The sequence below is a fragment of the Arachis ipaensis genome, chromosome B2, assembly GCF_059453495.1.
Source record: "Arachis ipaensis isolate K30076 ecotype BB chromosome B2, ASM5945349v1, whole genome shotgun sequence".
Lineage (NCBI taxonomy): Eukaryota > Viridiplantae > Streptophyta > Magnoliopsida > Fabales > Fabaceae > Arachis > Arachis ipaensis.
Window position 1 is genome coordinate 29,170,025 of NC_142437.1, and position 12,941 is coordinate 29,182,965.

Here is a 12,941-nt window from a genome sequence, read left to right on the forward strand (position 1 = left end):
TGTTTTTCATGCTGTTTTTCATTCTGTTTTTTATTTTCCGTTTGTTTTTGTGACTTTACATGATCATCAACCTAAAAAAAACATAAAATAGCCATGGAAAATAAATAGATATAATTAAATAACATTGGGTTGCCTCCCAATAAGCGCTTTTTTAATGTCAATAGCTTGACAGTGAGCTCTCATGGAGCCTCACAGATAATCAGAGCAAGGTTGGGACCTCCCAACACCAAACTTAGAGTTTAAATGTGGGGGTTCAACACCAAACTTAGAATTTGGTTGTGGCCTCCCAACACCAAACTTAGAGTTTGACTGTGGGGGCTTTGGTTGACTCTGCAGTGAGAGAAGCTTTTCATGCTTCCTCTCCATGGTTACAGAAGGAGAACCTTGTGTCTTATAGTTTGCAATGTCTGCAAACCACAGAGCTTCCTGAATAGCAAACAATTGCTCATCCGAAAAGGTTTCAGAGATCTCAGTAGGAGGAAGGGATGCTCCTGCTACTGGTTCTATCCAAGACAGGTGATCAGCTACTTGATTCTCTGTTCCTTTTCTGTTTCTTATTTCTATATCAAACTCTTGCAGAAGCAACACCCATCTTATGAGCCTGAGCTTTGAATCCTGCTTGGTGAGTAGATATTTAAGAGCAGCATGGTCAGTGTACACAATCACTTTTGATCCTATTAAGTAGGATCTAAACTTGTCAATGGCATAAACCACTGCAAGTAATTCTTTTTCTGTGGTTGTGTAATTTTTCTGGGCATCATTTAAAACACTGCTAGCATAATAAATGACATGCAGAAGCTTGTTATGCCTCTGTCCCAATACTGCACCAATGGTATGGTCACTGGCATCACACATTAGTTCGAAGGGTAATGTCCAGTCTGGTGCAGAAATAACTGGTGCTGTGACTAGCTTAGCTTTCAGGGTCTCAAACGCCTGCAGACACTTTGTGTCAAACACAAATGGCGTGTCAGCAGCTAGCAGATTGCTCAGAGGTTTTGCAATTTTTGAAAAATCCTTTATAAACCTCCTATAGAATCCTGCATGCCCTAGAAAGCTTCTGATTGCCTTAACATTGGCAGGTGGTGGTAATTTTTCAATTACTTCAACTTTAGCTTGATCCACCTTTATTCCCTTGTTTGAAATTTTATGCCCAAGGACAATCCCTTCAGTCACCATAAAGTGACATTTTTTCCAATTTAAAACTAGGTTGGTCTCTTGGCATCTTTTCAGAACAAGTGATAAATGGTTAAGGCAAGAGCTGAATGAGTCTCCAAATACTGAAAAGTCATCCATGAAGACTTCCAGAAACTTCTCTACCATATCAGAGAAGATAGAGAGCATGCACCTCTGAAAGGTTGCAGGTGCATTACACAGACCAAAAGGCATCCTTCTGTAGGAAAACACTCCAGAAGGACATGTGAATGCTGTTTTCTCTTGGTCCTGAGGATCTACTGCAATTTGGTTGTAACCTGAATAGCCATCCAAAAAGAAGTAATATTCATGACCTGCTAGTCTCTCTAGCATCTGGTCTATGAATGGTAAAGGAAAATGATCCTTCCTGGTGGCTGTATTGAGCCTTCTGTAGTCAATACACATACGCCACCCTGTAACTTTTCTTGTAGGAACCAGTTCATTCTTTTCATTATGAACCACTGTCATTCCTCCTTTCTTAGGGACAACATGGGCAGGGCTCACCCAGGGGCTATCAGAAATAGGATAGATAATCCTAGCCTCTAGTAACTTAGTGACCTCTTTTTGCACCACCTCCTTCATGGCGGGATTTAGCCGCCTCTGTCGTTGAACCACTGGCTTAGCATCATCCTCCAATAGGATCTTGTGCATACATCTGGCTGCGCTAATGCCCTTAAGATCACTTATGGACCACCCAAGAGCTGTCTTGTGTGTCCTTAGCACCTGAATTAGTGCTTTCTCTTCCTGTGGCCCTAAAGCAGAGCTTATGATTACAGGAAAAGTGTCACCTTCTCCCAGAAATGCATATTTCAAGGATGGTGGTAGTGGTTTGAGCTCAGGTTTAGGAGGTTTCTCCTCTTCCTGAGCAGTTTTCAGAGGTTCTTTTATTTCCTCTGGTTCCTCCAGATCAGGCTGAACATCTTTAAAAATGTCCTCTAGCTCTAATTCGAGACTCTCAGTCATATGGCATCAGGGAGTCAATAATATCAACGCCCAGGCAGTCGTCTGATATGTCTGGATGTTGCATAGCTTTGACAACATTCAACTTAAACTCATCCTCATTGACTCTCAGGGTTATCTCCCCTTTTTGGACGTCAATGAGGGTTCGTTCAGTTGCTAGGAATGGTCTTCCTAGAATGAGAGTTGCACTCTTGTGCTCCTCTATTTCCAGCACTACAAAGTCAGTAGGGAAGGCAAATGGCCCAACCTTGATAATCATGTCCTCAATTATGCCTAATGGGTATTTAATGGAGCCATCAGCAAGTTGAAGACAGATCCGGGTTGGTTTGACCTCTTCAGTCAAGCCAAGCTTTCTGATAGTGGATGCAGGGATTAGGTTGATGCTTGCCCCAAGATCACATAGAGCTGTCTTGGTGCAGTTACCCTCTAATATGCATGGTATCATAAAGCTCCAGGGATCTTTAAGCTTTTCTGGGAAGCTTTTCAGAATGACTGCACTGCATTCTTCAGTGAGGAGAACTCTTTCAGTTTCTCTCCAATCCTTCTTATGACTCAAGATATCTTTCATGAACTTGGCATAAGAGGGTATTTGCTCAAGTGCCTCTGCAAACAAAATCTTTATTTCAAGAGTCCTGAGATAGTCTGCAAAGCGGGCAAATTGCTTATCCTGCTCCTCTTTGCGGAGTTTTTGAGGATAAGGCATCTTGGCTTTGTATTTCTCAACCTTAGTTGCTGCAAGTTTATTTTCTACAGAGGTAGGTTGAGAAGCCTTCTTGAGGGATTTATTATCAGCACTTGCAGGTGTCTGATCCCTCACTGGCATTTGAAAGCCAGGGTTGGAAGCTGGAGTGGCGTTAGACACCAACTCCTCATCTGTTCCTGGTGTCTGAACGCCAGAACTGTGCTTCCTTTGGGTGTTCAACGCCAGTTCCTTGCTTGTTTTTGGCATTGAACACGGTCCTGAGCATGGTTTGGGCATTCAACACCAGCCTTCCACCCAATTTCTGGCGTTTTAGCGTGATGAGCGGATAATTTATACGCTTTTTAGCATTGTTTTTAGTATATTTTTAGTAGAATCTAGTTACTTTTAGGGATGTTTTTAATAGATTTTATGTTGAATTCATATTTCTGGACTCTACTATGAGTTTGTGTGTTTTTCTGTGATTTCAGGTATTTTCTGACTGAAATTGAGGGACTTGAGCAAAAATCAGATTCAGAGGTTGAAGAAGGACTGCTGATGCTGTTGGATTCTGACCTCCCTGCACTCAAAGTGGATTTTCTGGAGCTACAGAACTCGAAATGGCGCGCTTCCAATTGCGTTGGAAAGTAGACATCCAGGGCTTTCCGGCAATATATAATAGTCCATACTTTGGCCAAGAATAGACGACGTAAACTGGCGTTCAACGCCAGCTTTCTACCCAAATCTGGCGTCCAGCGCCAGAAAAGGAGCCAAAACCAGAGTTGAACGCCCAAACTGGCACAAAAGCTGGCGTTCAACTCCAAGCAAGACCTCTACACGTGAAACACTTAAAGCCCAGCCCAAACACACACCAAGTGGGCCCCGGAAGTGGATTTATGCATCAATTACTTACTCTTGTAAACCCTAGTAGCTAGTTTATTATAAATAGGACCTTTTACTATTGTATTAGACATCTTTGAACGCATTGTTCTTAGACCATGGGGGCTGGCCACACGGCCATGCCTGGACCTTTCACTTATGTATTTTTAACGGTAGAGTTTCTACACTCCATAGATTAAGGTGTGGAGCTCTGCTGTTCCTCAAAGATTAATGCAAAGTACTACTGTTTTCTATTCAATTCATCTTATTTCGCTTCTAAGATATCCATTCGCACCCAAGAATGTGATGAAGGTGATGATTATGTGTGACGCTCATCACCATTCTCCCCTATGAACACGTGCCTGACAAACACTTCCGTTCTACATGAAATAAGCTAGAATGAATATCTCTTAGATCTCCTAACCAGAATCTTCGTGGCGTAAGCTAGAATGATGGCGGCATTCAGGAGAATCCGGAAAGTCTAAACCTTGTCTGTGGTATTCCGAGTAGGATTCAATGATTGAATGACTGTGACGAGCTCCTAACTCGCGATTGCAGGGCGTTAGTGACAGACGCAAAAGGATAGTAAATCCTATTCCAGCATGATCGAGAACCGACAGATGAATAGCCGTGCCGTGACAGGGTGCGTGAGCATATTATTCACTGAGAAGATAAGATGAAGCCATTGGCAAGGGTGATGCCTCTAGACGATTAGCCGTGCCGTGACAGGGCATTGGATCATTTTCCCGAGAGATGACCGAAAGTAGCCATTGACAGTGGTGATGTATCACATAAAGCCAGCCATGGAAAGGAGTAAGACTGATTGGATGAAGATAGCAAGAAAGCAGAGATTTAGAGGAACGAAAGCATCTCCATTCGCTTATCTGAAATTCCTACCAATGATTTACATAAGTATTTCTATCCCTATTCTATTAATTATTATTCGAAAACACCATTATCAATTTATATCAGCCTGACTGAGATTTGCAAGGTGACCATAGCTTGCTTCATACCAACAATCTCCGTGGGATTCGACCCTTACTCACGTAAGGTATTACTTGGACGACCCAGTGCACTTGCTGGTTAGTTGTATCGAGGTTGTGACAAATTATGAATGTGTAATCACAATTTCGTGCACCATAGCGCCAGAATTATTTTTCCCCGGACTCTTACTGTCCTCAGATGGAATTTGGGTAGTTTGTTCATTTCTTGGCTTCCTGCTGCCTTGAGGTGGGGTATTTAATATTTTCCCACTTCTTAATTGAACTGCTTGGCATTCTTCTGTTATTTGTTTTGATAGCTGCTGCTTTGTTTGCTTTAATTGTTCTTCCATATTTATATTAGCCATCCTTGTCTCTTGTAGTCTCTCCTTGAATTCGGCTAACTGTTTTGTTAGAAAATCCAATTACTGATTGAATTCAGTAGCTTGTTTAGCAGGACTGAGTTCAGTAGTCACTGTTTTAGCCTCTTCTTTCATGGAAGGTTCGCTGCTTAAGTACAGATGCTGATTTCTGGCAACTGTATCAATGAGCTCTTGAGCTTCTTCAATTGTCTTCCTCATGTGGATAGATCCACCAGCTGAGTAGTCTAGAGACATCTGAGCTCTTTCTATAAGCCCATAATAGAAGATGTCTAGCTGAACCCACTCTGAAAACATCTCAGAGGGGCGTTTTCTTAGCATCTCTCTGTATCTCTCCCAGGCATCATAAAGAGATTCATTATCTCCTTGTTTAAAGCCTTGGATGTCCAGCCTTAGTTGTGTCATCCGTTTTGGAGGAAAGTATTGATTCAGGAATTTTTCTGTCAGCTGTTTCCATGTCTTTATGCTAGCCTTAGGTTGGTTATTTAACCACCTCTTAGCTTGGTCTTTTACAGCAAATGGGAACAGTAATAATCTGTAGACATCCTGATCTACTTTCTTATCATGTACTGTGTCAGCAATTTGTAAAAACTATGCCAGAAACTCTGTAGGTTCTTCCTGTGGAAGACCGAAAGACTGGCAACTTTGCTGCACCATGATAATGAGCTGAGGATTCAACTCAAAGCTACTGACTCCAATGGAGGGTATACTGATACTACTCCTATATGAAGCAGTGGTGGGGTTAGCATATGACCCCAGAGTCCTTCTGGACTGTTCATTTTCACTTAGATCCATGATGGAGAAAGGGAGATGATGTAAAATAGAGAAAAAATATCTTTATTTATTTATTTATTTCAAAAATAAAATAAATTAAAATAAAATAAATAAAAATGGGTGAAGATTTTGGAAAATAGAGAGAGAGAAAGAAAAAAAGAAAAAAAAATTGGTTAGGAAGTTTTGAAAAAGATATGATTTGAAAAATTTTGACCAAGTCAACCCAAGTAATTCGAAAATTATGAGAAAAGATAAGATAGAAGATATGATTTGTAAAAGATAAATATGATAGGAAAAAGATGTAATTGAAAATTAAAAAAAATATAAAAGATATTTGAAAAAGATAAATTTGTTTTGAAAAAGATATTGTGAAGATTTGAAAAAAATATTTATGAGTTGAAAAGATTTTAAGAAGGAAAAGATATAGATTTGTTTTGAAAAAGATATAAATTTTTTTTTTAATCTTAAAAGGATAATATTTGAAAAATTTTGAAATTGAAATCTGAATTTTTATAAAAAAATTTCGAAAATATGGCTTAAAAATAGTTAGAAAAGATATATTTTTTTTAATTTTGAATTTTATGATGAAAGAGAAAAACACATAAAAGACACAAGACTTAAAATTTTTAGATCTAATGCTCCTTGTTTTCGAAAATTTTGGAGGAAAAACACCAAGGAACACGAAACTTAAGAATTTTAAGATCAAGACACAAAGAATACTCAAGAACACTTTGAAGATTCACAAGAACACCAAGAACAAAAGAAAGAACACCAAACTTCAAATTTTTAGAAGACCAAAATAACTTTTCGAAAATTATATAAAGATTAACAAGAAAACACCAAACTTAAAGTTTGGCACAAGATTAAATCAAGAAAAATTATTTTTGAAAAAGATTTTTAATAGAACCGGTGCCCAATCATCAAGAACATAAACCAATACTCTAGCCAATTGAGCTGTAAATATAACACTTGTTTTGAAGAGGTATATTTTCACTAACTAAAAATAAATTCCTTTTTGAAGACTAATGCTTTGGAAAAACACAAGAAAAACAAGAAAAGATACAGAACAAGAAAAACTAAAAACCAAACAAGACAAATAAACAAGATCAACTTGAAGATCAAAGAACACAACTTCGAAAATTTAAAAGAAAAATATAGAATATGCAATTGACACCAAACTTAGAACAAGACACTAAACTCACGAAAAAAATTAAAAATTGATAAAGAAAAATAATATTTTTGAAAAATTTTTGAAAAGGAAATAAAGGACTCAGAATTTAATGACTCTATAGCAACAAAAATAAATTATTCCTAATCTAAGCAACAAAATAAACCTTTAGTTGTTCAAATTCAAACAATCCCCAGCAACGGCGCCAAAAACTTGGTGCACGAATTGTGAATCACACTTTTCACAATTCGTACCACTAACCAGCAAGTGCACTGGGTCGTCCAAGTAATACCTTACGTGAGTAAGGGTCGAATCCCACGGAGATTGTTGGTTTGAAGCAATCTCTGGTTATCTTGTAAATCTCAGTTAGGAGGTCAATTAGAATTATCAGTTGACTTGCAAATGAACAAGAGAACATAAAATAAATACTTGGTATGCAGTAATGGAGAATATGTTGGAGTTTTGGAGATGCTTTGTCTTCTGAATCTCTGCTTTCTCCCTGTCTTCTTCTTCACGCACGCAAGGTTCTTCCTATGGCAAGCTGTGTGTTGGTGGATCACCGTTGTCAATGGTTACCATCCATCCTCTCAGTGAAAAAGGTCCAGGTGCGCTGTCACCGCACGGCTAATCATCTGTCGGTTCTCAATCATGTCAGAATAGGATCCATTGATCCTTTTGCGTCTGTCACTACGCCCAACACTCGCGAGTTTGAAGCTCGTCACAGTCATTCAATCCCTGAATCCTACTCGGAATACCACAGACAAGGTTTAGACTTTCCGGATTCTCAAGAATGCTGCCAATGGATTCTAGCTTATACCACGAAGATTCTGATTAAGGAATCCAAGAGATATTCATTCAATCGAAAGCAGAATGGAGGTGGTTGTCAGGCACGCGTTCATAGGTTGAGAATGGTGATGACTGTCACGGATCATCACATCCATCATATTGAAGTGCGAATGAACATCTTAGATAGAAACAAGCGTGTTTGAATAGAAAACAGAAATAGTTGCATTAATTCATCGAAACACAGCAGAGCTCCTCACCCCCAACAATGGAGTTTAGAGACTCATGCCGTCAAAGATTATAAAGTTCAGATCTAAAATGTCATGAGATGAAAAATAAATCTCTAAAAGTTGTTTAAATACTAAACTAGTAACCTAGGTTTACAGAAAATGAGTAAACTATGATAGATAGTGCAAAAATCCACTTCTGGGACCCACTTGGTGTGTGCTGGGGCTGAGACTTAAGCTTCTCACGTGCCTGGGCTGTTTTAGGCATTCAACGCCAGGTTGTAACCTGTTTCTGGCGTTGAACTCCAACTTGTAACTTGTTTCTGGCGCTGGACGCCAGACTGCAACATGGAACTGGCGTTGAACACCAGTTTACGTCGTCTATCCTTGAGCAAAGTATGGACTATTATATATTGCTGGAAAGCCCTGGATGTCTACTTTCCAACTCAATTGAGAGCGCGCCATTTGGAGTTCTGTAGCTCCAAAAAAATTCACTTTGAGTGAAGGAAGGTCAGAATCCAACAGCATCAGCAGTCCTTTTTCAGCCTGAATCAGATTTTTACTCAGCTCCCTCAATTTTAGCCAGAAAATATCTGGAATCACAGAAAAACACACAAACTCATAGTAAAGTCCAGAAATGTGATTTTTAATTAAAAAACTAATAAAAATATACTAAAAACCAACTAAATCATACTAAAAACTAAGTAAAAACAATGCCAAAAAGCGTATAAATTATCCGCTCATCAATGTGAAATTAGAATAATTGGATCATAGTAATTAGGAAATTTTAGCTATACAAATAGCATCTTTGCAGAAAACATGTTAGCATGATGATTGCACTTGCATTAGTGTTCTTCTGTTAAATGTTTAAACTGTTATTGTGAACTTCTTAATTTGCTAATTGTTCTTGTGTTCTTGTGTTACCTTTTTTTTGTTGTGATTTTTTGTTATTGAATTTCTTAAGTTGATTTGCTAAATTGTTGGGCTGCTGTTATCCTAATTTGTCAAATTGTTCGGTTGCTGCGACTTCATTTGTTGGATTTTCTATTTAGGTCTTGTTCTTGTTTATTTGCTAACTTGTTGCTGTATATCTATTGTTTATTTGCTGGATATTGGTGATCATTGTATTTGAGATTGTTTACTATGAAAGTTAGATGTGGTGTTGAAGTCCATGATTAGTGCATCCCTTTGATTTAAATTCTAATTTTGTTAGGACTTAATGGGTTGCATTGGTTAAACACTAATAAATATTTTATGTATGCGTTTTGATTTTTTAAGGAAATATGATATGACTATGATAAGGGTTTTATGGGCAATTAGGAGGTACATTGTTAGTGAGTGAGAACTATGGTAATATGTATGCGAAATGATAATTGAGCTCATCAAGCATTCATTCATTGTTAAATTCAATGACATGAAACCCAGTACATAGTCTGAGTTCCTTGAAGACCTCTGTAAACTGGTTTTTTCATCTGATTTTATGTACATATCATCCATGCACTAGTTTTGGTTGTTTATTCTGATTAAAAAGGCATTAAACAGCTGGCTGTGCATGGTTAATTTACATATGTTTCTCCTTGTGTTCCCGCATGTTGCTAAATTGGTAATCAATAAGTTCGCCTTTTTGCTGTAAATCGGTACTTTACTAGGATTTGTTAAATTTGTTACTGTAACTTGCACTTGTTGCTGAATTTATTGCTTCTCAGTCACAGAATCAGAACAGAATGCTCAGTCAGTGCTTGAATACTTGGCTTTGCTCACTGATTGTATTTGATGATAAATTTTGAGTTGATAACTTTTAAAATTTACATTTGCACTGCCCATGTTACTGATTCATTGTTCTTTCAGTTCTTTTTGTTGTTGTTAATCATCATGATAAGGTTTGTTAAAATTTGAACTGCCTATATTACTGAGTGTTCCTTCAGTGCTTTTGCTTGTTGTTACTCATTGTGGTGAACTTTGTTAAAATTTGCACTGCCTATGTTACTGATTCACGGCTTCATGCCTCTCGTAATTATCAATGGCATGAACTCCGAACGAAAGCCCCAACTCTTTGTAAAAAATTGTAATGAAAGCTTATTGGGACTTTTTCTTCTACTTAAGGTATGAATCAGAATGATGAGGCCAAGTTGTGAATACACTAGTGTCAACGGACCATAATATGTATTGAATTTGTGACATCAGAAGGGTGTAATAATAACAATAATGGAGTCATGTTACTTGAATATTGAGGTTTAACATTTAAACTCTCAGCTTCTCAGCCCTGTTTGATTCTTCATCTCAGTCAATTGAATCGAATCAACCATGCTTTCTTTTTATTTTTCTCTTAGTTGATTCTTAATTTTTCTAATGTATGTAGCTTTCTGAACCAGGTGGATCAGATTATGTAGTTTTCTTTATTTGGGATATTTTTAGAGATGCATTAGAAGAGCTATTTTATTATTATGTTTGGTATAATAATATTCACATGTTCTGTATGCTTGTGATTGTTTCGGTGTTGATGGTGGCCCTCTTATCCAGCTGCTCTTATTCTGTAGTATGCTTAATTTTATAAGTATTAAGGTTAGACAGATATTTTGTGTTGTATTTTGCTATAACTGAACCCTAAAGAGTTGGTAGAGGATTTGAAGAAACTTGTATTTGTATAGTATTCATTTATGTGTGTATTCTAGCCAGAGTTTTGCGCTGTTGATGCTTGTGGTTACTAATTCTGAAATTTTAAAGTTGTGCTTGATTTTTGGTTCTGAATATCTTATCTTCTGTGACTAGGAAATAGGAATAATTTGTTTTGGTTAATTACTTAATCTTGCTCATAATTTTTGTTAGCTGTATTTTGAATTTTGCTTGCTGTGACTTAGAATCATTTTGTTTGAAATAAAAAACCCCAAGCCTTAGAAGGTAGAGAAGGAAGAAGAGGAATTGGTTGAGAGATACATTGAATCAATCAAAATGAGATGATTCTGGTATGACATGAGGTGAAAGCCAAGTGAATTACAATGAGAAAGGAAATTACTATTATAAACTAACTAACAAAAGTTGTTAGCATGTACTCCTTCTTACTAACCTCTAGCTATAACTAAGCTAATTATAACTAATTTGTGCTGACCCATTAGTAACTATAATTAAGAAAGTCCTTACTAAGATATATACATACCGTAACTCCTATCATTATCTCTAATTTTCTTATTTTTTAAGCTGTTTCTTTTTTCTTTGATCTTCATCATCTCTAAATTATGCTTTCTAGACAACTGCTGTTGCTGTGCTGATTTGACCTTGATCACTAATGCTAAGTTTGTCTCTGAAGTGTAGAAAGTTTTATGAGTGTATAACCTTTGTGAAAATATCATCCACTTGCACAGTTTTTGAGATTTGGTATATTCCGATTTCTTTGTTATTTACATGATTTCTAAAAAAATACAAGCATGTCTTAAAATATTTAGACTTATAATGTAAAATAGGATTGATAGCTAATAATACTGCACTGACGTTATCACAGTATATCATTGGAACTTCTATTAAAGAGATATTTAACTCATCATAGTTTTTAATCAGATCAATTTTTCTACTATATCTACTATACTCCTATAGTATCCTTTTATACTTGTCCTAGTCACAGTCGTTAACTTGTTGATGCCTAAGACACCTATTTTGAATCAAGAAATACACATTATTCAATAATAGACTTGTTATCATTAAGATCCTTAACCTAAGTTGTTCATGATTTTTAGTGCTGCATGTCTTATTTTCTGTGACTGGGGAATAGGAATCATGTATTGTGGTTAACTACTTAACTTTTTTCATGATCTTCGTTAGATGGAATTTGAATTCTGTTTGCTGTGACTTGGAATCATTTTGTAGTATTTATATTGGTTTATTCTACCCTGAGTTTTGTGCTGTTCATTGTTTGCTTGATGTCCTTTAATTTTGTTCTGAACTGAGTTAATTGGAATTGAAGTATGTAATTGGCATAAGAGTAGATTTAATTTTGATCAGACACACCTTCGATGTTGTTGTGTTATTTTTCCGAACTTTTCATGTTATAGTTGCTGATGTCGTGTTGTTGTTGGTGTTTTCTTTTGTTTTTTTATTTTATCTTCTTGAAATTAATTAGTGACAGAAAGAGTAAGCGTTGTGTACCAAATATTAAAATATGATTATGTGGGATTATGGAAAGCATTTGTCAGCGAGTTGCTGTATAGAAAAACGAAAAGTTGGTAAGCAACGGTTGCTTTGTTGAATTGGGTCCCTGCGCAAGTAGATGGAATTTGACTTCAAATCTGTGAAATTAATATAATCCACTTATAGTAATTATAATCTTTTCTTGTTGTTATAGTTGTCTTTTACTTGAGCTCACAACTATAACATGTTTTGGGTAGACGTTTCTATTTCTGAAACGGGAAAATCCTTGGTTTTTCAGCTGCTGCCTCTGCATTTTATACTGACTTTAACCTGTTTTTTTTTGCTTTTTTTTCTAATGTATGTGTTTTTTTCTGTGCAGGGGTTTACCTTCATGACCCCACCGCATTTCTTACAGCTGTTGATCCTACTCTTGTAACCTGGTTGGAGGGTAGTGTCAGATATCAAACCAGTGGCATTACACGAGGTCTTACAATACTGTACAACAAACAGAAAAGGTGCTGTTATGCTGGTTTGAAATTTATCTTCAAATATTTGCATTTTGATAAAAGAGATGTCTTGGAGCAATGGTTGAGTTATCTTTGTATGACCTTAAGGTCACGAGATTAAGTCGTGTAATTGGTCATGGATGCATTTATTATGTTAGACTGTATAAATTACATCCTCTAGGAATGGTGCTTTTGCACGTGGTTTTTTTTTTCTTTAATTTTTGCAGTTTAATCCAGTATATATGAATTCGTTACTTGATATAGAGTAAACTTTTCAAGAATTGCAAAGGGTAAG